Here is a 27,519-nt window from a genome sequence, read left to right as displayed (position 1 = left end):
TGTGGGTAGCAAATAAGACACAAGGGGTGAGAATAAATGTCCAGCTCTCAGTACAGAAAGGGATTACTAATGGGGGTGCCTCAGGGATCAGCACTAGGTCTAATGTTGTTCAATACAATTATTAAGAATCTGGAAGAGAGAATGAATAACGAGATGTGATGATAACACAAAAATTATTAGGTTAGTTAAGAATTGAAAGGATTATTAGAAATTCCCCAAAGACCTAAAGTAATTAGATAATTAGGCAACATCATAGCAGATGAAATTCATTAGGCTGGTGAAAGGGGTTACAACACATCAGAAGGAAAATCTAAACCATCAACATATGTTCATGAGTTCTGCATTAACTATAGCTTCTCAGATTCAAGATCTAAGAGTCATGGAATAACCTGCCTAAAAGGGAAGTGACTTCCCACCCAAATCAAAAATATAACTTCTGTAATAAGGGAAGTTTAGAAAATAATAAGAATTGCCATTCTGGGTCAGACTAAAGATCCATCTAGCCCAGTATCCTGGCTTCTGACAGTGGCCAATGCCAGGGGACTAGGACTTTTCAGCTTGGAAAAGAGATGACTAAGGGAGGATATGATAGAGGTCTATAAAATCATTACGGGTGTGGAGAAAGTAAATAAGGAAGTGTTATTTACTCCTTCTCATAATACAAGAAGAAGGGATCACCAAATGAAATTAATAGGCAGCAGGTTTAAAACAAACAAAAGGAAGTATTTTTTCCACACAAACAGTCAACCTGTGGAACTCCTTGCCAGAGGATGTTGTGAAGGCCAACACTGTAACAGGGTTCAAAAAAGAACTAGATAAACTAATTGAGGATAGGTCCATCAATGGCTATTAGCTAGGATGGGCATGGATGGTGTCCCTAGTCTCTGTTTGCCAGAAGCTGAGAATGGGCGACAAGGAATGGATCACTTGATGATTAGCTATTTTGTTCATTCCCTCTGGGGCACCTGGCATTGGCCACTCTCAGAAGCCAGGATACTGGGCTAGATGCGCCTTTGGTCTGAATCAGTATGGCCGTTCTTATATTCTTATGAGGGAGAGGTCCCCCATAGAGTTCAGGAACCTAATTTTGAAAGGTAGAAGGTATAGATATTGTGACAAATGTGAACCCCTCTTGCAATTGGTTTACATTTAGAAGCCTATCTTTACAAGGAAAAGGGACTTGCTGGGTTTTTTTTCTTTCAATAAGACACATCATTCCAACATTCCTAGGACAGAGGTTAATAACTTCCTAAGCCTTTTCTTGTCTCAGACTTACCCATGTGCACTAGAACTCATCAAGATGAACAGATTCATAGATTTTTAAGGCCAGAAGTGACCATTATTGTCTTCTAGTCTGACCTCCTGCATAATACTGACTGCAGAATTTCATCCAGCCACTCCTCTGTGTTCTAGAGCAAATCCTTTAGAAAGATTCCCAGTCTTGATATAAAGTGATAAAAAATCCACAACATTCCTTGGGTAAATTGTTCCAATGGTGGATTACCTGCAATGTTAAAAACTTACACCTTATTTTCAGTTTGAGTTTATCTAGCTTCATCTTCCACCCATCAGATTTTGTTATGCTATGTTTGCTAGATTAAAGAGCTGTTTATTATCAGAAAATCTTCTTCCCATGGAGGTACCTATAGATCATGATCAAGCTGGCTCTTAACCTCCTTTTTGATAAACTAAATAAATTGAGCTGCTTAAATCTCTCACTGTAATGCAGGTTTTTCCAGAACGCAGATCATTCTTGTAGCTCTTTTCTGAAACCTTGCCAATTTTTCAGTGTCCTTTTTGAACCAGAATTGTTTTGAGTCAATCTCATTTGAGATTTCTAGGACAAGACATTTTTAAAATAAGACGTGGGGAAAACACTAGAAGAATTTTCAAAATATGATTAACACTTGTTTTCTGAGCCCCTTTTTTCTGAACTACATAGAGTATGGACAAAAATATTGCAATCTGCAGGTCCTGCTGAAATGTGCTCAGCGCAGAACTCAAGAGGGGTGGGAGGACAAAGGTGGCCGTAGCTTCCCTGATCCCTGGGTTGCCAGGGGCCAATTTGGCCATCAATGCAAATTTGAGCAAGCTCGGGGCTGCTCTAACTTCTATCAACTAGTAACAGCCCCAGGGACAGTTATGCCAGCTAGGACTCACCAGAGTGCTGTCATATTCCAGCCACACCCCTTCACCTAGCCATACCCACAGCAAACAGAGTGGGGAGTGGTAGTAGACAGCATAAAGCCAGCTACACCAATACTTTTCCACCTAGAGACTCCCACAAGTAAGGACAATCCTGAGGTGTTTGGATAGAGTAAGTTTATGGGGCCTGTGGACTGTCAGACAAACAGGGGCCAAACTGTAGACCAGAATCTGGCTCCATTTCTACAGGTCACAAATACAAGATGCAAAATCTGAGATGAAAAGGACCTATGCTGAGAATTTTAGAAGGGGCGATGCAAAAACAGATGGATGAAGCTGAGACTTGCTTCCCACTGTCTATGAAGAGAATACTGCATCTTCATAATTTAGCTGAAGAAAAAAGAGTAAAAGGTGATAGAAGTATTATAATAAATTATAAAAGCTGAACTAGATGCTCCTCTTTAGCTTTTCCTAGAATACAAGAAAAATCATATTCAATTAAATTAATAGGCAGAACGTGGGAAAAAAGTCCAAGGAAATAATTATACATTGTGTAAAATAAGTAAACTATGGAACTCAGTGCATCAGGATATTACTGAAGTAAATAGTTTAATACAAGGATTTTCAACCTAGGGGTTGCAATCATACTGCCCTTCCAATATTGTCAAATGGGACGTGGCTCTAGCTAGATCAGGCTCCAGGTATTTCCCTATATAGAAATGTCTGAGAATGCAGCTGTCAGAAATCAGAAAGTCCATCCTCCAGGAAATCTGTTTATTTCTACATACGTTTTTGCATCAGATTGGGATGAAAACTCAAAACATCAAAAAATGTTGCTGAATGCAAAGTTCTGGAAATATTGTGATTCAGAAATGTCTAAATGTTTTGACTTTCCCAAATTGAACTGTTTTGTTTTGAATCAGTTCAACCTTAATCTCTGTCTCTATTACAGGATAACCCAGCCAGGAAAGGACTAAGAAAGTATCCTCATTTCACGACCTGAGAGAGGCAAAGGAAAGCCTTTGGGGCTTTGTGTTGGTCAGGAGAATCACTGCCTCTTTGTGTGTTTTAACTATAAATTGAGCTCTAAGGCAAGGCCATGAAATGGCCTTGGAAATGGTTCTTTCCTGGGCTGGTGAGACATTCAAATAGCTGACAGTCTCCCTGAGCTGCCATGGTGCCTCATGGGAGTTGTAGTTAGAATTAGGGCTGTGCAGGAAACAGAATTTCTGTTAACTCCATGATTTTGAAATTTGCTTTCATTCCAAATTGGAACAAAAACAAAAAAATTTGAAACTTACTGTGAAACAAAGTTTTTTGGAGAAAAATTTTCCATTTTGATAAAATAAAAATGTTTCATTCCAATTTTAAGAGGTATTTTATTTTATTTATAATATAAAATAGAATTCAAAATGAAAAAGTTGCTTTGAAACAAAAAAATAAAAATATTCCCATCTAATAAAGGTCAAAATGCAACGTTTCAACATTATTGAAATACTTTCTTTCAATTTTTTTAAAATGAAATTTCATCAGAAACATGCAAATTTTTACAAAAGTTTTGATTTGGATGAAACGCTGTTTTGATGTAAAAATATTCCTTTGGAAAATGTTCAACCAGCTCTAGTTCAGGTGCCTCAGGCCCTTATTCTCTTCTGTAGGTGGGGCTTACTGTCTGGACTAGATCTTTCATGATGCACCATGATCATGGAACTCCCATGGTGTACAGCAGCAGGTCGATCAGAGGGAAGACTGCAGTGAATCATGAGAGATGTAGTTCAGACAGGAAGCCCATCCCAGAGAGGAGAAAATTGGCACATGTAGCCTGCAAACTACAACTCTTATGACGCACTATAGCGCCACAGGCAGACTCAGAATGACATTAAACTGACACAAATATTTCAGTATTTCCCAATGAAAAAATAAAAATGTCTATCAAAAACAAAAAAAAACATTTTGATAGAAAATTCTTAACTGTGATGCTCCCCAGACTTGTGAGACACCTAGGGTTACCATACGTCCGTTTTTTCCCGGACATGTCCGGCTTTTTGGTAATCAAACCCCCATCCGGGGGGAATTGCCAAAAAGCCGAACATGTCCAGGAAAAATACCGGCCGGGCACTTCCCCTCCCGGACTCCAGCTGCCCTGCTCCTCCCCTGACTCTTCGGTTCTGTTTAAGAGCTAAGCTGCCCAAGCACTCCGGCTTCAGGCAGCCCCCTTGCCTCCGGGCCCTGAGCCGCCGACCGGGCACTTCTCCTCCCGGGCTCCAGCTGCTCTGCTCCTCCCCTGACTCTTTGGCTCTGTTTAAGAGCAGAGCTGCCAGAGCGCTACTGGCTTTGGGCAGCCCCCAGGCCTCCGGACCCCAGCTGCCAGCCGGGCACTTCTCCTCCCCGGCTCCAGCTGCTCTGCTCCGGCAGCGCAGGGTCCAGAGGCAAGGGGGCTGCCCGAAGCCGGAGCGCTCGGCTCTTAAACAGAGCCGAAGAGTCAGGGGAGGAGCAGAGCAGCCGGAGCCCGGGAGGGGAAGTGCCCGGCCGGGGGCGCAGTGTCCGGAAGCATGGCTGCCCAAAGCCCGAGCGCTACCGGCTTCACGGTTTGCCGGGCAGCCTCCAGACCCTCCCGGGCTCCAGCTGCGCTGGGGAAGAGTCGGCCAGGAGCGCAGGGTCTGGAGGCTGCCTGGCAAACCGTGAAGCCAGTAGCGATCGGGCAGCCCTTTTCGCGTGGCTGGGAGGAAGGAGGGGGAGTTAGGGCGGGGACTTTGGGGAAGGGGTGGGGAATGGGCGGAGTTGGGGCGGGAAGGGGCAGAGTTGGGGCGAGGCCAGGAGTGGGAAAGGGGAGGGGCCAGGGCCCGTGGAGTGTCCTCTTTTTTTATTTTTTAAATATGGTAACCCTAGAGACACCTCACTGCCATCTGCCCTTAGCATGAGAAGGCCTTGTCTGCGCCTCCAGTGGTCAGCTCCCTGACTCCACCAACCACAGTCAATACAAGCACTTCCCTCTCAACCTATGTAGGCTCCACCACCATGTTAGTGATAGATACACTCCAACCTCCCAGTCCTCCAACCAGCTCCCTCAAGTGTCCAGCCCACTGAACATTCACAGAATTCATAAATCTGCTACTCTCAAAGAATAGTACACACCAGCGTATCAGTTTCAAGATCACCATTACACTTAACACACTGAGCACTTAGATTTGTTTACAGAGAAAGCAAGTTTAAGTTTATTTAACAAAGAATAGAGATTTGATAAGAAGCAAGTAGAATTAATGAAAATAAATGGTTACATATAAAATAAAATCATAACAAGCATTCTAGAGCCTAAATGTAACTAACAAGATGCCCCCTTTTTTACCTCTAACTGCTTCTTTTACTTTGTTGTTTAGCCACATTGGCACTTTTTTGGTCCTCTCACTATGTTTTTTAATTTGGGATATACATTTAAATTGAGCCTCTCTGATGGAGTTGTTAAAAAGTTTCCATGCAGCTTGCAGGGATTCCACTTTTGGCACTGTATCTTTTAAATTCTGTTTAACTAACTTCCTCATTTTTGTGTAGTTCCCTTTTCTGAAATTAATGACCGTGGTGGGCTGCTTTTGTGTTTCTTTCCCCCCACATACACACAGAGGGATGTTAAATGTTATTATATTATGGTCAATATTACCAAGCAGTTCAGCTATATTACCTCTTGACCAGATCCTGTGCTCCACTTAGGACTAAATCAAGAATTGCCTCTCCTCTTGTGGGTTCCAGGACTAGCTGCTCCAAGAAACAGTCATTTAAGATGCCAAGAAATTTTATCTCTGCATACCATCCTGAGGTGATATGTACCCAGTCAATATAGGGATAGTTGAAATCCCCCATTATTATTTTATTTTTGTAGCTTCTCTAATTTCCCTGAGCATTTCACAGTCACTAACACCATCCTGGTCAGGAGGTCAGAAGTATATCCCTACTGCTCTATTCTTTATTATTCATGCATGGATTTACTATCCATAGAGATCCTGTGGTACAGTTTGTTTCATTTAAGACTTTTACTTCATTTCACTCTACACTTTTTTTCACATATAGTGCCCTTCCCCCCCCCCCCCATCAGCACGACCTGTTCTGTCCTTTCTATATATTTTGTACCCTAGTATTACTGTGGCCCATTGATTATCCTCATTCTGCCAAGTTTCTGTGATACCTATTATATCAATATCCTCATTTAATATGAAGCATTCATGTTCACCCATCTTAGTATTTAGAATTCTAGCATTTGTATATAAGCACTTAAAAAAAAGTCACTTTTTAGCTGTCTGCCATTATGTGATGCAACTGAATGAGACTCTTTTTCATTTGACTGTTTCTCATCAGATCCTACCCGTATTTTATCTTCCATCCTCTCCTCCTTACTTGGATATAGAGAATCTCCATTAATAGGTCCTCCCATAAGGGATGTCTCTGTCTGAACCACATGATCCTCCACACCTGTCGGCTTCCCCCAGCCCTTAGATTAAAAACTAAGGGCTGGGGGAAAGCCAACGGATACGAAGGATGACAGGGTGTCTCTCTGCACCCCTAGATATATTAGACTGGTCCTTTGTTCTTCACCTGTAAGCAACACCCCCCGCACACACTGTTCATCTCTTCCTGTTAATTTCTTCTCCTGAAGTCCCTGCAGTCTCTTTATTAGCATTTGACTCAGTATGCAAATAGAATTCCACTGTAAGACACACAATACATAGTAGTCAACCAGGGACATAAGTGTCTCCTCTCCCCTGTCTAACAGAACCTGTCTTTAGGCATCTCACCTCTGGGTGGCCTCCCTTTAACTTCAGGCTTTAAGAACACATTTTCATATATATATATAAAACTGCTTACATATTATCCACACATACATTTCATAAAGATCAACGTGACACAGGTTTTCACTAGAGAACTTACATGACACTGTTTGGTGAACAAGAACATAAATAGCATACCAGGTATCTCAGACAGGGGATCCCTTTATGCACTCCTGTTCCCTCTGCCAGCTGGCATCAGCCACCTCTTTATTCAAAACTACTGGTCTAGTCAAAATCCAAAATAAGATTAGAACTTTACTGCATATGTGGGAAGTGTCAATCTAAAGAAGAGATTGGCTTGTCATTTACAAGATGTTTTATGCAACTGGGAATTCTAAAGTAAAGTGGGATCTTTGTGTTACACCTCTTTAACCAGAATGCTTCTACAGTTCATTGATATTTCACATCATTGCTGATGTCTGGGATCTGGGAACAAAGTAGGAGAGTGGGACATAAGTTTGTGTACACCTAATTCTTTTCCACGCACAAATGAACACTCTCCATAGCATTTCTAAAAAATACTTCTAATCCATACACCCTACAATTTACATACAAAATCAGTGGTTTCTAATTATAGGAATACTTCCTAGTCTATATAATCATAAATAATTTAAACTAAATTACAGTACATGTCAATTAAATGAACAAAGAACATTTTGTAATGCATTATACTTTTTTTTGCTCATTTGGTTGTATGGTAATTTTCAAATTTCAGTAATTCTCAATAACTCTCCCTGTCACTGCAAATTAGTGAGGTTAGTGGAGTTCTACTGTGTTGTCTGTATATTAAAAAAATATATATTAAAAAAAAAAATCAGGATAATTTTTCACATCACTCTGTCTATAAAGCCAGGAAAATTAGTGGCCATCAGTCCAACTGCACAAGACTCAGAAGGAGCCCAAAACTTCTAAAGTAAATAAAAGAGCTTTTCTATACAAACAGTATATTATATATGATCAAAAAAGGAGGAAGGTATTTTGTATTTTTCTATTTTTCCTCATTTTTTTCAAAATTTGTAAATTTTTCTTTTTTTGAAAAATGTTGGCCAGCTCCATCATATGACAAAAAAAACAGGGAGAAAAAAAAAAATCACAGATTTTGAAATGTTCCCATTTATTTTTCTAATTCAACCAGCTGTACTAAACACATGCTACCTTTAAGTGTAATATGTTGGCCCCTTTCAGGGCTAGACGCAAATATTGATCACACTGGAAAGCTGGGAATCTCTACTCGTCATTGGTATAAAGACCCTGCTTTTATTCCATTCCCTGCAGGACTGTGATATGTCAGACTTAATCATGACATTTTTAGATGAAACCTGTAATTCACCTATGGTCAGACATTTCTAGAGTCGGGAAAGGAGGAAAGACCACATTTACAGGGAGAAGGGGGAAATATTTCTCTGACAGATTGAATTTTTTAAATAAATGGACCACTGGAAGTTGCTATGATGTTTGGAATGCTAGAATAAGTTCAGGGGGAGATGGTAAGTCAGGCAATCAAAAGTCCATGATAAATAAATTTATCCCATTGCTCTGAAATTTATCACAGGGATTTCTGTGGTAGGGGTGTGTGTGTGTGTATGTATCTAGCTAGCTAGCTATATCTATCTATATATTATTGTGACAGTCTATACCATTATGTTCACCACTTTTACAAGACTATGATAAATTTTTTACAAAACATGCCTTGTGAAGGATTATTTGAAAAGTCAAACTGCTGAATATTATTGTCCTGGTAAAATGTGTGTGACAACATTGTATGTAAAGCTACAAGATTCTACTGTATAACATTGTTATAACATGCTCTAAGGTTAAGAAAAGTAGGCCCAAACCCATTTTTCAGAGACAAAGTCACACTCCAATCAGGTGCTAAAGGACTATCACATGCTTAAGCAACCATTCACCAGCAGAGGGAAGGTGTAAACAAGAAATTTACATTCCATCACAGGGATGGTTCAAACCTCACATCCACATGAGACTGTTTTGTCACCATGATTCAGCAAGGTTGTTGCTAGCACAAGAAGTTGAATTATAAAGAGGGGAGGAAAGGCTTGACTCCACTCCTCTTCCCATCTTTCTGCTCATGACATCAATGAATAACTGAAGGACACTGACCTAAGGGGGAGGGATCCCAAACTGAAAGGAGACCCAGCCTGTGAAACTTACTGCAGTGTACGGTGAGGAAAACCTTCACTTTGAATTCTGTTAGCTTGTTAAGTTAGGTATTAGCTTGTGTTTTACTCTTTTATTTTCTTTTGTAACCAATCCTAACTTTTATGCATCACCACTTAAAATCTATCTTTCTGTAATTAATACATTTATCTTATTGTTTTATCTTAACCAGTGTGTTTGGATTAAAGTGTGTAGGAAACTCCATTTGGGAGAACAAGTCTGGTGCATTGTCATCTTCCTTTAATAAAATGACAGACTTTCTATGAGCTTGTACTGTTCTGAAGAGTATTGAGCAGTACAAGATGCACATTTCTGGGGAGACAAGACTGGAAATAGGAATTTGCGGGTGTCGCCCTGTATGTAATTAATGAGTGACTGGTCAGAGTGCTCTTGTATTTATCTGGAAGTGAATTTGCATGCTGAAGGTTGTTGGAACAGATCAGGAGTGGCTATTCTGACAGAAAAGCAGTGCAAAAGGCAACCCAGGCTAGAGAGTTAAGGGAACACCACTGTTTGACTGTCCAGATTGTACCCTGGATAATGTCACACACACACAAAGATATAAACTAAAGGTATGTGTACACTGCAACCAGGAGATGCAATTGCAGCAAGTGTAGGCAGACCTGAACTAGCTTTGATCTAGCTACAGTAGAACCTCAGAGTTACGAACACCTCAGGAATGGAGGTTGTTCAGAACTCTGAACAAAATATTAAGGTGGCTCTTTCAAAAGTTTACAACTGAACATTGGATTAATACAGCTTTGAAACTTTACTATGCAGAAGAAAAATGCTGCTTTTAACCATCTTAATTTAATGAAATAAGCACAGAAACAGTTTCCTTACCTTGTCAATTTTTTTTTAAACTTTCCCTTTTTTAAAGTAGTTTATGTTTAACACATTACTGTACTGTACTTGCTTTTTTTTTTTTTTTTTTTTTTTTTTGTCTCTGCTGCTGCCTGATTGTGTACTTCTGGTTCTAAATGAAGGGTTGACTGGTCAGTTCATAACTCTGGTGTTTGTAACTCTGAGGTTCTACCGTATATCAAAGCTAGCTTGAGTAACACTAGCAGTGAAGCTGCAGCAGGCCAAGTGGCAGCCCTCTGAGCATGTACGCAGGGTCTTGAGTGGGCAGAGCTAGACCATGCAACTGCCTGGATTGCCGCAATTTCACTGCTAGTGTTACTCAAGCTAGCTTAAATCTAACTAGATCAAAGGTAGCTCAGGTATGTCTACACTTGCTGAAATCACACCTCTTGATTGCTGTGTACACGTATCCTTTGAGTAGTGCCATTGGCTTCCGTGGAATAACTCTCAGTGCACAAAATTAACCACATGAATAAACCTTTGCATAACTCTGGCCTAAGTTTGGACAGAGGTGAAAGAGAGAGAGTTCCTTAACACCCCCTGCACACATACACACACTACATCTACACTTGGAGCTAGGGGTGTAGTGCCCAACTCAAGTAGACATACTTCTGCTAACTTTCATTGAGCTAGTGCATTAAAAATAGTAGTGTAGCTGCAGTAGTACTGTCAGTGATGAGCGGTGTCACAGGCTAGCTGCCTTGAGTACAAACCAGACCACATCCCCAGCTCCAAGTGTACATGTAGCCACACACACCTACAACTATCTGTTATACATCCAGAAAATTTTAGTACAGGGGTTCTCAAACTGGGAGTTGTGACCCCTCAGGGGGTCGCAAGGTTATTATGTGAGGAGTCGCAAGCTGTCAACCTCCACCCCAAACCCTGCTTCGCCTCCACCATTTATTATCATAGGTGCTGGTACTAGGAGTGCAGTGGGTGCTGCCACACCCCCTGGGTTGAAGTGGTTTCCATTATATACAGGATTTACAGTTTGGTTCAATGGCTCTCAGCATCCCCACTATAAAAATTGTTCCAGCACCCCAGTTTATAATAGTGTTAAATAAAGAAAGTGTTTTTAATGTATAAGGGGAGGTCACACTCAGAGGCTTGCTGTGTGAAAGGGGTCACCAGTACAAAAGTTTGAGAACCCACTGCTTTAGTGAAAAACTCAGAACAAACTCAAACTAAACATTCAGGTCCAGTGGCATAAAGGGAGCAACCCCTCTCCTCCCACCCCACCCCCCGTCAGCTGGATATTCTTGGGTAGGGTTACCATATTTAAAAAATAAAAAAAGAGGACACTCCATGGGCTCTGGCCCCGCCCCAACTCCGCCCCTTCCCCACCCTGACTCTGCCCATTCCCCGCCCATTCCCCAAAGACCCCGCCCTAACTCCCCCTCCTCCCTCCCAGCCATGCAAAAAGGGCTGCCCGAGCGCTACTGGCTTCATGGTTTGCTGGGCAGCCTCCAGACCCTGCGCCCCCGGCCAGCGCTTCCCCAGTGCAGCTGGAGCCCGGGAGGGGAAGCGACCAGCCGGGGGCGCAGGGTCTGGAGGCTGCCCGGCAAACCGTGAAGCCGGTAGTGCTCGGGCTTTGGGCAGCCCCCATGCCTCCGGACCCTGCGCCGCCGGAGCAGAACAGCTGGAGCCCGGGAGGGGAAGTGCCCGGCCGGCGGCTCGGGCTCCGGAGGCAAGGGGGCTGCCTGAAGCCGGAGCACTCGGGCAGCTCGGCTCTTAAACAGAGCCGAAGTGTCAGGGGAGGAGCAGAGCAGCTGGAGCCCGGGAGGGGAAGTGCCCGGCCGGTATTTTTCTGGACATGTTCGGCTTTTTGGCAATTCCCCCCGGACGGGGGTTTGATTACCAAAAAGCCGGACATGTCCGGAAAAAACTGGACATATTGTAACCCTATTCTTGGGGCTTGGGGAAGTCACCAGTAGGCATAGATTCACCTGCTACCCGATACCTGATGCAGTTCATTCTCCCTGTTGCAATCCACAGCTGGGGGATGGTCTCTCTGAACTTGTTACCAGCTGGCAGATTTTAGAGCAGCCCCCAATCTCCTGTAAACTCTGCCAGGGTGTGGCCTATATAAAATTGGCCAGAGAATCAGGGAACTGTAATGGCTCCCTAGTGGGTTTCCCCTCTCTATTGCATAAGTGAAACCAGAATGAGCCCACAATGAAGAGTGTATAATTTACCAACAGCAAAGGAACACTCTATAAACAATGGAAAAACAATCCCTGCCAAGTAATCACTTTACTTACGCAAACATCTCTTATGAAGATTAGCAAAAACATCTGACAACACACGAGTTAGACAAAAAATATGGGCCAAAAGGATCATGCTGCAAAATAAAGATTAGGCAAGCACGATGCAATGAGGCTCCCTGAATCAAATCTTTCTCTGCCTCTGAATGCCTCTAAAGGCACTGAAAATTATAGCCATTGGCTTAGAAGGAAACTGTAGTAGTAGTAGTTTTTTTCTTCTCCCATGCCATTGTATGCTCAGCTGCACCCGGGTAGGCTGCTAATAGAAGCAGGAGACTCTCACACAAACAAAAACATCATTGTGACCTCTGGGAATGCAGCAATCCAAACAAACAAGCCAGTCAGATGACACAAGCCACTGGGAGGCAATCAGAGCATCTCAGAGGCCATCCCCCAGCACCAGAAGGGAAGCTGATTCATTAGGATGGCAAATGCAGCTTTTTCCTGGAAAAGCAAAGGAAAAACCATGCTGGGCAGGCAGAGTCAGAAGGTTATAATATTTCTTTTTAATTTGAGGGAAGACAGTTTCTGGATTAGTATTTCTTATGATTCCAACTGAAGAGAGACACAATTTCTGTCCTATCAGCATAATGGAGAGCAACGGGAATGGAAGCATTTCTTTAGTTAGGACAAGATTCTGATCGCTGTATTCACTCTGAGTTGTACCTCACTTTGCAAGTAGTCCCATTGCAATTAATGGGACAATTTGAAGTACAAAGTAAGGGTGCCAGAATGGCATTTTCTCTGTTTGCTATCAAGCTATGAAGCACTATTACAATCGTAACTTATTTTGCGTAAAACAAAGGGAAAAGGTGTCCTTTCAGAATTATGGTCTGACTCCTGCTGTCCTTACTCAGGCAAAGCTTACCCTTACTTCAGCGAGAGCTTTGCCTGAGTAAGAACTACAGGATTTGGTCCTAGATTAATATTTATTTCCACCAGGGAGGGAAGTGGGGAATAATTCTGAATGCGTGTTAGTAGCCATCTTGACACTGAACCAGAGGTTCTTAGTTCAAGTGCCCCAAAGCAGGATTTATACTTGTACCCAGTGCTGACTCTGCAGTGCTATAATACAGTTAGGAAGGCATTGAATTATTAGAGATGCCATCCTTCTGGGAAGACATTATTCCCAAATCCCTTCATGTTTCATTTCTAATGGAAGATAAAGATCCCATGGCATTTTCTGAAAAAGATTCTATGATAAACCCAGTCTGTGTATAATGAACAGCATGTCCCGCTTAACAAACTAGGGTCAGGGCACTCTGAGAAAGAATGTCTGAGCAGAGGGGCAGCTTGGGACTCTTCACACACACATCCTTATCTATTTGTATTTTGTGTGTGTTGTGGAACTAAGATATGGGTCATTCATGACTCTGATAACCTTGTATATTGTAGCCTTTTTTACTCCTTTCAACTGTTTTTTGTCATTTTAGATCTTAGAGGCCAGGGTTTGTACCTCCATATATGTTTGTACAGTAACTAGCATCTTTAGGGTACTTCTGCAATAGAAGTAATAATATCGTCCCATGCTGTGAGATCATTATTGCTGAGTGCATGGTGGCTCCTAGATTTTCACTGTGCAACCAGCATCTAATTAATTGTGTTCTATAGCAACTTTGGAATATCTGAAGTATGAAAGATATAAAACCCAGTCTGTGTGATCATTGTATAGTTTAAATGCTACCTGACTTTGACATTTGTCTGACGATCATCTTAAAACAACAGGTAGGCAAAGTCATCTCAAAGTGCTCGTAACATTAAGATGAACAAAACCAAAACACAAGACAGGGCTCACTAAAAAAAATATTATGCCTATCATTGCTTGAAATTGAAATGACCAAGCTTTCAGGTGGCGTAGACAGATTTAGGAGTGTTATTTTAAACCAAGTAATGAGATGTGGTACGCTGATTTCCACAACCATGGCAGTGTGTGTCTCTTGTCTATATTTGGTAATTCCCCCTCTTCCTCCTTCCCATTCCACCCAGCACCTGAATAACATGATGAAGAACAGGATTACATGTTTTGCACCCTCCTCACCCCATTACCCCAGGACCTCACTGAGCTCTGGAACTTACGTGGGGATCAGAGGTAGATTCTGTCCCTTAGAAAGCAGTCAGACCTTGGAGGGGAGCCTAACCTCTGTTCCAAAATGTACACTGAGGACATGTCTATACAGCAACTGGACACCCACAGCTGGCCTGTGCCAACCAACTTGTGTTTATGAGGCTCAGACTGCAGGGCTGTTTCATAGACTCATAGACTCATAGACTTTAAGGTCAGAAGGGACCATTATGATCATCTGGTCTGACCCCCTGCATGCTGCAGGCCGCAATACCCTTCCCTGGACTCTGCCGTTGAAGTCCCCAATCCTGTGTTTTAGTGACTTCAATCGGCTGAGACCCTCCTGCTAGTGATCCCTGCCCCATGCTGCGGAGGAAGGCGAAAAACCTCCAGAGGCTCAGCCAATCTACCCTGGAGGAAAATTCCTTCCCGACCCCAAATATGGCGATCAGTAATACCCCGAGCATATAGGCAAGAGTCTCTAGCCTAACCCTTGTTGGCCATTATGCTATTCACGTACCATTGCTAGGTTTTCCTTGGCTACTATGTTTTACCATTAAACCATTCCCTCCATAAACTTATCCAACTTAATCTTAAAACCAGACAGGTCCGTCGCCCCCACCGTTTCCCTCGGAAGGCCGTTCCAATATTTCACCCCTCTGACGGTCAGAAACCTTCGTCTAATTTCAAGCCTGAACTTCCCCCCGGCCAGTTTGTATCCATTCGTTCTCGTGTCCACATTAGTACTAAGCTGGAATAATTCTTCTCCCTCCCTTATATTAACCCCTCTGATATATTTGAAGATAGCAATCATATCCCCCCTCAGCCTTCGCTTTGTCAGACTAAACAACCCAAGCTCCTCTAATCTCTTTTCATACGACAGGTTTTCCATTCCTCTGATCATCTTAGTCGCCCTTCTCTGCACCCGTTCCAGTTTGAGTTCATCTTTTTTAAACATTGGAGACCAGAACTGCACACAGTACTCCAAATGAGGTCTCACCAGCGCCTTATACAATGGAAGCAGGACCTCCCTATCCCTACTAGATATACCTCGCCTAATACATCCCAAGACCGCATTGGCTTTTTTCACCGCCACGTCACATTGTCGACTCATAGTCATCCTGCGGTCCACAAGGACCCCTAGGTCCTCTCCTCTTCCGTTACTTCTAACCAATGCGTCCCCATCTTGTAACTAAAATTTTTATTAGTCATCCCCAAGTGCATCACCTTACACTTTTCACTATTAAATTTCATCCTATTTCTGACACTCCAATTCACAAGCTCATTCAAGTCTCCCTGCAGAATATCCCTATCCTCCTCCGAGTTTGCAACTCCTCCCACCATGGCTCTGTGTACTTCCAGGCTTGGGTCCTTTCTATCACTCAAGGGTAAGACGCTGCTGAACACTTCAGTGCACTGAACAGGTCTTATGACATCAAGGTTATATGTCCTCGGTACTGGCTATAATAAAGGGTTGGCACCAAGAGGAACTTTACCTTTTCCATACTGAAAAGGCTCTTGAAACTTGAGAATGACTGAAACACTCTAATGAATCGGACACTACAGAAGCAGCTTCTCTGCCAGCTCAGAGCTAATAAAAATATAAACAGCAGATTCCATTCAGATTGCCAACTATTACTTCATTAGCTAGGTAATTCTCATAGTAAAGATGCTGGGATCAAAGATGATGATGATGTCACATTGGGTACCACCTCCGCTTCATACAAGATCAAATGTTTACAGCGCTCATCTAAAAATCCAAATGTAGTTGCCTTCAGCTTGAAACCCTCTGCCCTAGCCATGCTACTGACCCCAATTATAATGATTTTTTGAGACCCCGCAATGGTACTCTATGTTCACAAGCAGCCACTGTCTAGTGGCAAATGTTTAGATACAATTCTGCTGGTTATCTGAATATCTCCTCCTTCATTCTTTATTATTAGTGCATATACTAATAATTGTGGGTGCCTTTATATAAAATCAGGATCTCATTTTCTAAGAGTTGGTCTACTTCTGCTAACAATACTTAGTCTTCATCTGAAGTCATTATTACTTTCTAGTAGTGAAAAACAACAATTATTTCCAAATCATATAAAATTGTAAAGAATGAAACAGCGACAATTCCACTATCAGCCATTGGTGCAATGCTCATGGCAGATAGGGGAACAGGACACTGGTTATGGTGGAGAAGACTCTCTTGGTCTTGATGGTCTAATATCCAACATTAGTTATTACATTTGGAAAGAAATAAAAACTTCATTGCGGGAAACTGTTCTATAGTTAATCTAAAGACTATGATGAATGAATGCTAGCAATTTATTCTGTGGAGCTAAAATACTAATTCCATCATTTCGTGGCTAACAAATCCACCCCCAGGGCCAGGTGGCTTTGGTTGCCCTGTATTTCCTGAGACATCCTCTACTTTCCACTCAGTAACTAGGCACTTGGTGGCGGACAATGCACTGCTGGGACTGCTGCTGGCACAAGTAACTACAATAGATCTCTCTCTCCCCACAAAGTTTATGTCACCATGAGAGCTATTGCTTCTAACAAATTGTTTGACCACTGCCACCTTGTATGCCATGTCAATTAATTGAGCCAGAGTAGCAATATTTCTATAGTAATAATGCGCAAATTGTTATGGCCGGGTATTTTACTAAAAGGCACATTTTACATACCATAGCTCACCCCTGTACTTTTTAACCCCATTTTGGGCTTACTCTGAATAAAGCTTTTTATATAAAACTTCAATTGCAGTAAGGCTCTTGCATTCTGGCTCCTCCCAAACCCTCTGAAATCCACTTTAAATATCTTACAATACATACTTTTCTATTTCAACCTAAACAGCTCTACAGAGAAGGAACACTCTATGTACTAACATTCAGAAAGCCACAATTGAGAAGATTTTCAAAAATACCTACGTGATAGCAGCCATCAGGGACTTGGGCATTTTTTTAAAATGTTATCCTTTGTGTCCACGTGATGCTAAATTGCTCAAACTAAACTAAAATATGGATCCTTCTGCTTATCTCAAAACACCTGTTGCCTAAGCTGTATCTGAAGTTCATTGTTGCTGTTAACTATGTAACCAGGACTGTTAGGCAACGCTTAACAAGCACTAACTAACAATATGAGGATATGGATATAAATTAGAAATGCACACCCTAAATGGCTCTGATAGTTTCACTAAATATACACAGCAACACAGAGTGATATTCCTGCTGTCAAATGTCAATATCTAGCTAGAAGCTTGATGGCACCCATGGAAACTCAGACACATGTAAGTATGGTATTGAGTGGATGGAAAATGAGGCTGCAGTTTAAGTTTGAGGCTGCTCAGCATGCCAAGAATTGTGAATAATTTGCAACATAAACTCCCTGTGAACAAGGCTGTCCAAGGAAGATAAATCAGAGACAACCACACAGGTATATGGATTGACCAAGTGCAGGTCACTCTAAGCATATGAAGAGCAGTGTGTATGTGTTACAGTGACCTGGTTTGATCCCAGGACAGCATTTTAAATGATTTATTATGAATAGGCTTGACACATATATAGATTTCCTCAGTTAAAGCCCTGAAATGAAACCTCTACGCGAAAAATGCTTTTGATGCACCGGTCAGCAAAAGGCCGCAAATATTGAAGTGGAGGTTACACTGTTAGTCACAGACCTGCTCCCATAGAAAACACCACAAGCTTATGGAGAATATATGCAAGGGAGGTGGCCTGTGGAGGAAGAGAAGGTTCAGGAGCAAAGCAAGTTCCATCCACAGTAACTCAGTGTTGCATTGTAATTCTCTATATAAGTGATAACCCCACTAAGGCACTGCACAAATGTTTTAAACTATAACAGAGTGTGTGTCAAATCAGTATATTTTCAGAGCTCACGTAGAAAGGACAGTTCTTCTGTGAGAGTACTCCGATCTAACAGACTCCAGCGAGACCAAGAGAAGGGAGATCAGATCTAGTGGTGACATAATTTGGTGGAGGTGATGCAGCTGGAAGTCAGACAGCACCTCCCACAAGTCAACCAAGAAAGTGCCCACATTAGCGATGAAGGCCTCCCTTGTCTGCACCATTTGCCACAGAGGGAAGGAAGTAAAAACAAGCAAAAAATGTATCCCTTTATAAAAGACACAAACTGAAGCCAGTGACAAAATTCCCTCCCACCCTTCTGTCCAAGTGCCTGCTCCAAAGCCCACTAAAGACAAAGGGAGTCTTTCCTTTTCCTTCAGTGAGTGCTGCATAAGGTTCCAATTGCTAAGGAACTTAGTCCAGAGAGACACCAACTTTCTACTTGTCCCTCCACACATACTTGCCCATATAGATGGTCATTAAGTTATGCACAGCTTTTTCCTTCTAGCTGGATAACTTTTCCTTTCCCCTCCATCAAACTTACAACAACAAATAAACAGCTTTACCATGTCACAAATTACATATTACCTTTTCTGGGGGAAGTTTCCCTTTGGATCATTTCTGTTGATTGATATTTCAGTGTTGTTGTTTTTTTTGGGGGGAGGGGTTTATAATAGACAATAAAAAGTAAAATTCCCATTGTACAGGAGCTATCATGCAACATTCAAAAGGTACATAAAAACAACTATCCCCTTAGAACAGCCTGCACCTACAAGCATACCTGTTCCCTCAATCCATTAGCTACCCCAAAAGCTATATTTTGCAACAGGCTCAGAACAATACCAAACTGAAGCTGTGATGGAACAATGGAAAGGTAGCAAGTTTCAGAGCTGAAGAACCTTTGGCTAAAATGCCCTTCCACCTGCTCCTCTGACTTAAAGTAAGCTGGATCTAGTTAGAACCCACTCCTCTGGCCACAGTTGTAAGGATATCGAACAGGGAAAAAGCATAATATATACAATTCCACACTGCTTATAAACAAGCCCAAGTGGATGTGGTCACAGCAGGCTTAATTCCTGGTGGAATTTAAGCTTCAGAACTTTCCTCAAATGTATTATTCATTCATCTCCTTGTGATATCAAAAACTGAGAAGTGTGACCTCAGGTAGAGAGCAAGTAACAGGAGCAGATAAACCTTTAATGAAATGAAAAGATTCCCTTTGCATGTAAATAGCCCTAATATATATAAGGAAGACAAATAAATGACAGAAACCAATACAATATATCAGCAGAATTATCTCTATACTCAATGGGAGAAGTTATTCTCTCACTTAGAAGTCAATGGTGTTACTTTGTATTTACACCAGTCTCACCGACAGCAGAGTTTGGCCTAGTTTTCCCAACCCCCCCCCCCCCCCCCCAGGCCTTTATGTTTTAAAACAAACTAGCAATAACAACTCTACAACTGATCCATCAGCACCTGTTGGAGTTACTTATTTTAGCAGCAGTAAAGGGTCAACTATTACTCTAGGGCTAGGTCTACACTACCCGCCTGAATCGGCGGGTAGAAATCGACCTCTCGGGGATCGATTTATCGCGTCCCGTTGGGACGCGACAATCGATCCCCAAATCAACGCTCTTACTCCACCAGCAGAGGTGGGAGTAAGCGCCGTCGACGGGAAGCCGCAGAGGTCGATTTTGCCACCGTTCCTACAGCGGGGTAAGTCAGCTGCGATACGTCGAATTCAGCTACTCTATTCGCGTAGCTGAATTTGCGTATCTTAAATAGACCCCCGCCCGTAGTGAAGACCTTCCCTCAGATAAGCAGGTTAACTCCCATTACAGTCAAACAGCATTAATGTGCTTATCAGTGCATAGAGTTTGGCCCTAAGTCTCTGAAACCGAAGTGAGGACATTGCTTGCACCATAGATCCATAGGACTGGAAGAGGACCTCAAGAGGTCATCTAGGCCAGTCCCCTGCACTCATGGCAGGACTAAGTATTATCTAGACCATATCTGACAGGTGTTTGTCTAACCTGCTCTTAAAAATCCCCAGTGATGGAGATTCCACAACCGCCCTAGGCAATTTATTCCAGTGTTTAACCACCCTGACAGTTAGGAAGTTTTTCCTAATGTCCAACCTAAACCTCCCTTGCTGCAATTTAAGCCCATTGCTTCTTGTCCTATCCTCAGAGGTTAAGAAGAACAATTTTTCTCCCTCCTCTTTGTAACAGCCTTTTATGTACTTGAAAACTGTTGTTATGTCCTCTCTCAGCCTTCTCTTTTCCAGGCTAAACAAACCCAGTTTTTTCAATTTTCCCTCATAGGTCATGTTTTCTAGACCTTTAATCATTTTTGTTGCTCTTCTCTGGACTTCCTCCAATTTGTCCACATCTTTCTTGAAATGTGGTGCCCAGAACTGGACACAATACTCCAGCTGAGATCTAATCAGTACGGAGTAGAGAGGAAGAATTACTCCTCGTGTCTTGCTTACAACACTCCTGCTAATACATCCCAAAATTATGTTTGCTTTTTTTGGAACAGTGTTACACTGTTGACTCATATTTAGCTTGTGGTCCACTATGACCCCCAGATCCCTTTCCGCAGTACCCCTTCCTAGGCAGTTATTTCACATTCTGTATGTGTGCAACTGATTGTTCCTTCCTAAGTGGAGTACTTTGCATTTCTCCTTATTGAATTTCATCCTATTTACTTCAGACCATTCCTTCAGTTTGTCCAGATCATTTTGAATTTTAATCCTATCTCCAAAGCACTTGCAACCCCTCCCAGCTGGATATCATCCACAAACTTTATAAGTGTATTCTCTGTGCCATTATCTAAATCATCGATGAAGATTTTGAACAGAACCGGACCAAGAACTGATCCCTGCAGGACCCCAGATAAGAGAGGCATCCATAGCAGGTGGCCTATCCTAGGTGCATGCTGCTGGCCTTCCTCTTGAGCACACTTTCTGCCCGCAGATCCTGACATTTTTTTCTTTACACTGTGTAAAGTTCCCCCTCCTGCCCCTTAGCTTTTCAATACTGCCACATATTGATCCGCCAGCCTTTTATGCCAAGTTATGATCAAGTGGCTAAACCGAGCTGTGCAGTTGCCTCAAATCGCGCTGAGCTGAGAGCACGGAACTGCTCTATTATCCTATTAGCCTTCAGAGTAATCCTCGGCGGCGGCCTGGAAGGCGGCGGCCAGGCAGGGGAGCTGGAGCAGCTTGCGGGGAGGGGGTTGGACAGATCATCCCCCTGGAGTCAGTCAGTGCTACTCACGGGGCCGGCACTTCTCGGGGGCTCTGGGGGCTTCTTTTAGGCTCGAGTCCCGCGTCTGCGTGGTGGCGGGGAGCAGGCTGGGGTCCGGATACAGGTGTCTGGGGAACACCTTCGAGTACAGCCCCAAGTCACCGAAGGGGGGGGCGGCTCTTTTCCCCCCAAGAAAAACCAGATTGCTGCTCTTTTGGTCCCTTGGGCGAGGCCAGAGCTCCTCGGCCACCACATCCCCTTGGAGAGAAGCAGCTGTGCCCGACATCAGCTGGCCGGTGGGGGGGAGGGCGAGGAGACCCCCAGCAATGCCCAGAGCGATGCTCTCCGCGGCCCCTCGGCACCGCTCACTTCCCTCCCCGCGAGTTGCTACCTGGAGAGGACCCGCGCAGGGCATTGCCCCCGGCCCCAAGGAGGGAGCCCAGCCCGCTTCCCGCGGATGGAGACCTGCCCCTGGCCAGGCGTCCGCACCGCCCTGCAGCGCTACAGTTCCGCGGCGGGCCAGGTGAGAGCCCCGCCCCGCCCGCGCTGAGCCCGGCAGCTGCCAGCCCAGCGGTCCCGCTCCCCCGCGCTGTCCTTGCCCCCAGCGGAAGAAAGCGCCTCGGGCGCAACCCTCTGACACGCGCGCCTCAGCCCCAGCAAACCCACTTCGACTTACGTGGAGTTGCCGGCCAAGCTGCCTTCGGGTCGGAGGGACTGGCTGTGGGCTTGGCTGCCTGGGAGCGCGGGGCCGACCCGTCTCTTTCGGGCTGGATCTGGGGGCTCCTCTCCTGCCTCGCCGCCCCGTGCGCTCTCGCTTCCCCCCTCCGGCCGGGATTGTCTCGCCAAGATTTGGCTGCTCAAGGCGGGGAACTCGCCGCTCCTCGCTTGGACTCAATTGCTCGCAGACTGCGAGCGAGAGAGGAGGGAGGCAGAGCGCGAGAGAGCACTTTGCACTCATGTGATCTGCTTGGGAAGCTGATTAAAAGCAGGTCACTCCAGGGGCAGTCTCGCCCACCGGGACTAGAGGAAGGCAGGGGAATGGGAGAGGGGCTAGGACTCGAAGAAGTGCAGGATTTGAGTTCCTCGGTTACTGCTAAGAAAAGGGAGCTGCAGGGTAGCATCCCTCCTCTGCAATTTCATATCTTGTATGCACTGGGGCTCTGGTGAGCAAATAATAAAGCTTTGTTGGGAAAGAGAAGCTCTACAAAACCCTCGTCTGATGGTGACAGTTCCCCAAGTTCTGTTACATGGAGAGGCAGTGTCAGCACCATAATGTACTAGGTCAGGAGGGCTAATGTCTGCGAGCCCCTGTGCCAGGTAACTTATTAAAAAAAATCAGATTGAATCTACGTTCTTGTTTGCAATGTGCACACATAAGGAGCTGGGACGGCTAGCGTGGATTCGCTGTCAGCCACAGCGCATGGGAGATTCGCATTTACCTCCCAGGTAGCCAGTAACAAATCTCAAACATTTCAGACAAAAAGAATTATTTCACTTTTTGGCACTACGGGCCTGATCCAAAGCCCATGGAAGTCAAGAAGAGTTAACTGGGCTTTGAATCCAACTTTATTTGAATCTCTTGACTGGAAACATTGAAAGAAAAAGAAGTCTGGTACTTTTAATTTCCAGTTAGGCTGAAAATATCACAAAACTTTTTTTCCCATGGAATTTCATAACCTCTAGTTCTGTTGACTGCTGGAATTACATAAAAGCTTTCACTTGGGGCAGGCTTTCCCTACTTTTAGCCTCATTGCATTTATTAAATGAGAATGCTCCCCAATTGCCAATTGAATTAAAAATGTAGCTAACATTCTAAAGTCAGGCATATTCTTTCTTGTTTCTAAACCCGAGAGTGAGACTATTTCTTGGCTATAAAGGCACACAGCGTTTTGGGGTTTGGTCTTCTTTCTGGGGTCATAAATTTTGGCTCCTATTCCAAGTTAATGCAGACATCCAGTTCAGGTTTTCCTGTTTCCAGATAAATTAGCTAAGAAAGTCCTCTGTCTGGCAAAAGTGTATATTGCATCATCTAACACCTTCCACCTGTAACAATAAAATGCACTGTACAGTAAATCCCAGACTGGATAATTGCACCCACCTGGATTCTTTCTGGCTGAAGTAAACTAATCCCTTCCATTTCTTCCTTTGCTTTCATCACACAGCCACAGCGGGATTTAATGATAGCAATGTCACTGAAGACAAACAACTTTGATCAACAACACAAAATAGTAGACTGGTTCAGATAGAACAGTTCTCTCTAGCAGCTGGGCTAGCAATATAAGCCAGGCTTCTCTGGAGTCAAATGGCCAGGACTGCAGTGAGAAATCTACTTCCTTCTTATGGGATGAAAATTATGCAAGCCACACAACAATAAAGAGGGATACTTAGTAGCTGACTTATGCAGTCCCTGGAGTGCTCCACCTGAGAGCTGGACCCTATTGTGCGAAGCACTGTACAAATATAGTAAGTGACATTCCCTGCCCCACATAGCCTAGAATGTTTGACATCTTTGGCCTCAAAGGTTTGTTCATCTGATTGCCACCAAAACTGTGCTCTGGATGAAGAGTGAGGTTGGAGCAGATTGGTGAGACAAGGGAAGAATATTGCAGATTGACTTGTACATTTTTCTATGGGCTAAAGAGAAAATTGAGACATAGAGCAGGTCAGAATTATGTTTCCCCGTGCAGAAAATTTCAATTTTTTGTTGAAAAAAGGAAAACTGAGGTTGTTTGTTTTTTTAAAGAGAGGGAGAGAAACTTTCTGCAGAAAGCAGTTACTTTCCATTAAATTTTTCATTTTGTTAAAAACCCAATTTTCCACTGTAAACCAGTTTCAGCTGACACTTTTCCCCAGTTACAGCAATCCCTGGTACCTCCCCCAACACATCTCAGATCTGAATTTGCTGAAACTGAGCACACACATTGAACCAAATTCTAATCTTGTGTGATGTGACTTGCATTAGGATTTGGAGAGGCTATAGACTCAATTGTATACATGATTATGCATCTGTTCAACTGTAAATGAATTAGAGTTTGAAGGAACTCTAATGAAAGCACCTCAATTCTGAAAAGTTAAGTAATAGGTGTGTTTTAATATTATTTGTATCACAGTAGCACCTAGAGGTGCCAACTGAGCACAGGATTTCATTGTGCTATGCACTGTATAAACATAGTAAGACACATTCCTGCTCCAAAGGGTCTACGTTTGACACCTTTGACATTAATAGGACTATGACAAGTGACTTTCTAGACGGTCTCATAACTAGTGAGGTGGGCCTCCCAAAGTACTTAAAGCAAGATGAGACAAAATCAACTGGACAGCATGGAGAAGAATGGTGATAAGGAACCAGTTAACTGGTGCAAAAATATTCTTGTTAGATGCAGCCAGAGGATTCTGCCAAGTTCTGTTTCACCACCTTGTCTCTTATTATTTCACTTGACCCAACCAATGGTTTATTTCCTACATCTAGATGGTCTTCTTGGGTGATGGAAAGGGGGACATAAAGACAAAGAGTTAAGTCTGGGTAACATGTGAAGGATAAAAATATCTATACTGAAAGGCAGCCCTTGGTTATTAATAATCTGGTCTAGACACACAAGGAATCTACATTTAACTAAAAAGGGGATCTTGCTTACAGGCTGCTAGAGAAACCTGCTATCTCTGGCTAGGTTTTAAATCTTTTCCTTTATGGTTTGTTTGTAGCTATCAGTTTTGGATTGGTTAAAAAAAAAAGAAGATAAAGAATGGGTTAGGAGCTACAGGAGTCAAACCTTTACTTTTGAGTAGCCTCTTCACTGCCTAAGACAGTGTCTCCAAGAAGAAAAGAAGAGTGGTGAAGACTGCTCCTTTTAGAAAGAAAAAGAGCAAAGATTAAGGGAACAAGGTATACAGATTTTTTTGACTGTTGATGCACAATGGTAATGCACCAGTAAATGACTCCAAATATTTCCACCAGCTGATGTTCACAGTATTTTTGGAAGGGATGGGTTTTCCTAAAGATAATCAGGATTGGGAATCTTGAGTGTGCCTAAAAATAGAAGCCCTTTCATATGAGAATTCATCTTGCTGATTATTTTCCTTTGTAAGGTGTTAAGCGCACCCTCAGCTCCCTTTGCCTTATATTGGAGTTGTGGATGCTCAGTACCTCTAGGCAAGGATTTCCAAAGGTGCCAATAGGAGTTAGGCACCCAACTCTCAGACTTTCAGTGAGAATTGGGCACCTCACCTCCTTAGAAAATTCTAACCCTAAAACCTGAGTATGAAATTTGGAGGCAATACCTTGTGCAATTTGCCCCCAATAAGTGTTTCATTGCCTTTGCTCCCATCATTTAGCAGAAAGATGCAGTGCATTTCTAAAACCAAACAAAAACACATGCCAGTCAATAGGTCAGCTTGGTTTGAACTTTGTTTGTTTGTTTCAGACATACTGTAAATATCAATTTCTTTTTATCACCCGCTCAGCTCTCAGCTGCAGCTGCCACCAGGAAGAAATAATATAATTCTGGGAAAGCAGAAAAGAGAACACAAGAACAGTTAAAGATTTTTTCACCTTTTGCTCCATTGTTGTTCTCCAGGGTCTGGCTGCCAAAACCAGCAGTGAGTGCCCACAGAAGCCTGCTTCTCCACTAAGATCAGACTTCCATTAGTGATACTGAATTATTTAGTAGATGTATTGAACACTGGAATCAACTGCTTCTGAGTTGTGTTTCTTTTCAGACCAGCTTTATGTTAAGGCTGCACAGTGGCATGCACATTGTCACAGAAACTATCAGCCCTATAATTAGAATAGGGGGGAAATGATGTGGTTTAAAAAACGATAATCATTCACATCACAAACTGTAGTTTAAAAGTGATCCACTCATTAAAACTCAGTTTTGCAGGCATATTGGTGAAGAATGCAAACCAAGAAACTGCAAATTCAATATTATTATTATTTTAATAGTGTGCTAAGTACTTCACAACAAAAACCCACACATTTAATACCCCAAAGTATCAATCTTAGGCCTCAGTTCTGCAAATACTTATACTTATGTGTAACAACACATTTGACTAATTCAATTTTCTTCAATTGGGCTACTGATCACCTGCATAAAGTTGCTCTTGTGCATACATATTATTTAGTTTAATATTTTCTTATTTTGTGCTGGGGAGATGTGCTGGAATGACACTCCTGGAGAGAAAGGTCTAGTTATGCATTGTCTGAAAATTCTCAGCAAGTAAATGTTCCTGCTGAATAATACAGTTTCATAAAAATTGAAAAATGTCATGGGAAATTGTCAATTCTGGCAAAAAGTTTTGCTATTTTTCCAATATGAAATGTCAAAACAAATGTTTCAACTCACCATTTTGAAATTAAACAAAATTTTTCATTTCATTTTCACTTTAAAAATCGTATTTCATTTCAGCTTTGAAGTTTGTAAAAACTAAAACAAAATGCTATGTTATGGTCAAATGCTGATTCAAAACAAGAAGTTTCGTTTTGTTTCAACTTAAAATGTTTTGTTTTGTTTTTGTTTTATTTTTTGGTTTAAAGCAACGAAAATGACATCTTAAGCCAAATCAAAACAAACATTGTCATCCTGAACTGTTTTGAAACTTCTAGCAGGAAAATATTGAAAAAAAATTGTTTTTGAATAATTATATCATTCAAAATTTCTCACAGGAAAATTTCAGTTTTCTGATCTGCTCTGTTATCCACTTAACAGGTGAAATGCAAGCAGCAGTAACATCTGCTGTCCTGCTCTTGTATCTCAACTGTGACATGGAGGACTCTCAATGACCCAGACGGGGTCACTGGATAAATTGATTAATATATAAACACAGCATTTCAATAGACACATTAAGGCACCAACCCTGCAAACACTAATGAACATGCTTAACTTTACTACTGTGAGTAGTTCAGTAGGACTAGTAAATATACATTTACTGCCATATAAGTATTGTGAATACCACTGACAGCAAGTCAAGTAAGATATCACTCCATGCTAAATTAAGTATTGCCAATTCTCACAATGTTATCATAGAGCCTCATGATATGAGGGTTTTTTTCTTTAAGCCCCAGCTTCCAGAGTCAGGTGATTA

At 42.6% G+C, this 27,519-nt stretch overlaps 1 protein-coding gene across 3 annotated transcripts in view; it reads right to left on the bottom strand.

Annotated features, from left to right (window-relative positions):
- PTN (pleiotrophin) overlaps window positions 1-22,388 on the bottom strand; it is a 106,385-nt gene extending 83,997 nt beyond the window's left edge. For 2 of the 3 annotated variants that reach the window (XM_034779767.1, XM_034779758.1), the window contains exon 1: window positions 22,115-22,379. The gene's annotated coding sequence lies outside the window, so the exon portion shown is untranslated. Of the gene's footprint in view, window positions 1-22,114 lie in introns of all 3 variants that reach the window. The other variant, XM_034779777.1, reaches the window with a different exon arrangement.
- Between the last annotated feature and the right edge of the window lie 5,131 nt (window positions 22,389-27,519).

This window comes from Trachemys scripta, chromosome 1 (genome assembly GCF_013100865.1).
Source record: "Trachemys scripta elegans isolate TJP31775 chromosome 1, CAS_Tse_1.0, whole genome shotgun sequence".
In the NCBI taxonomy this organism is placed as follows: Eukaryota; Metazoa; Chordata; order Testudines; family Emydidae; genus Trachemys; species Trachemys scripta.
The sequence above is the reverse complement of the archived record's forward strand: the minus strand, read 5'-3'. Positions and strand labels throughout refer to the sequence as shown.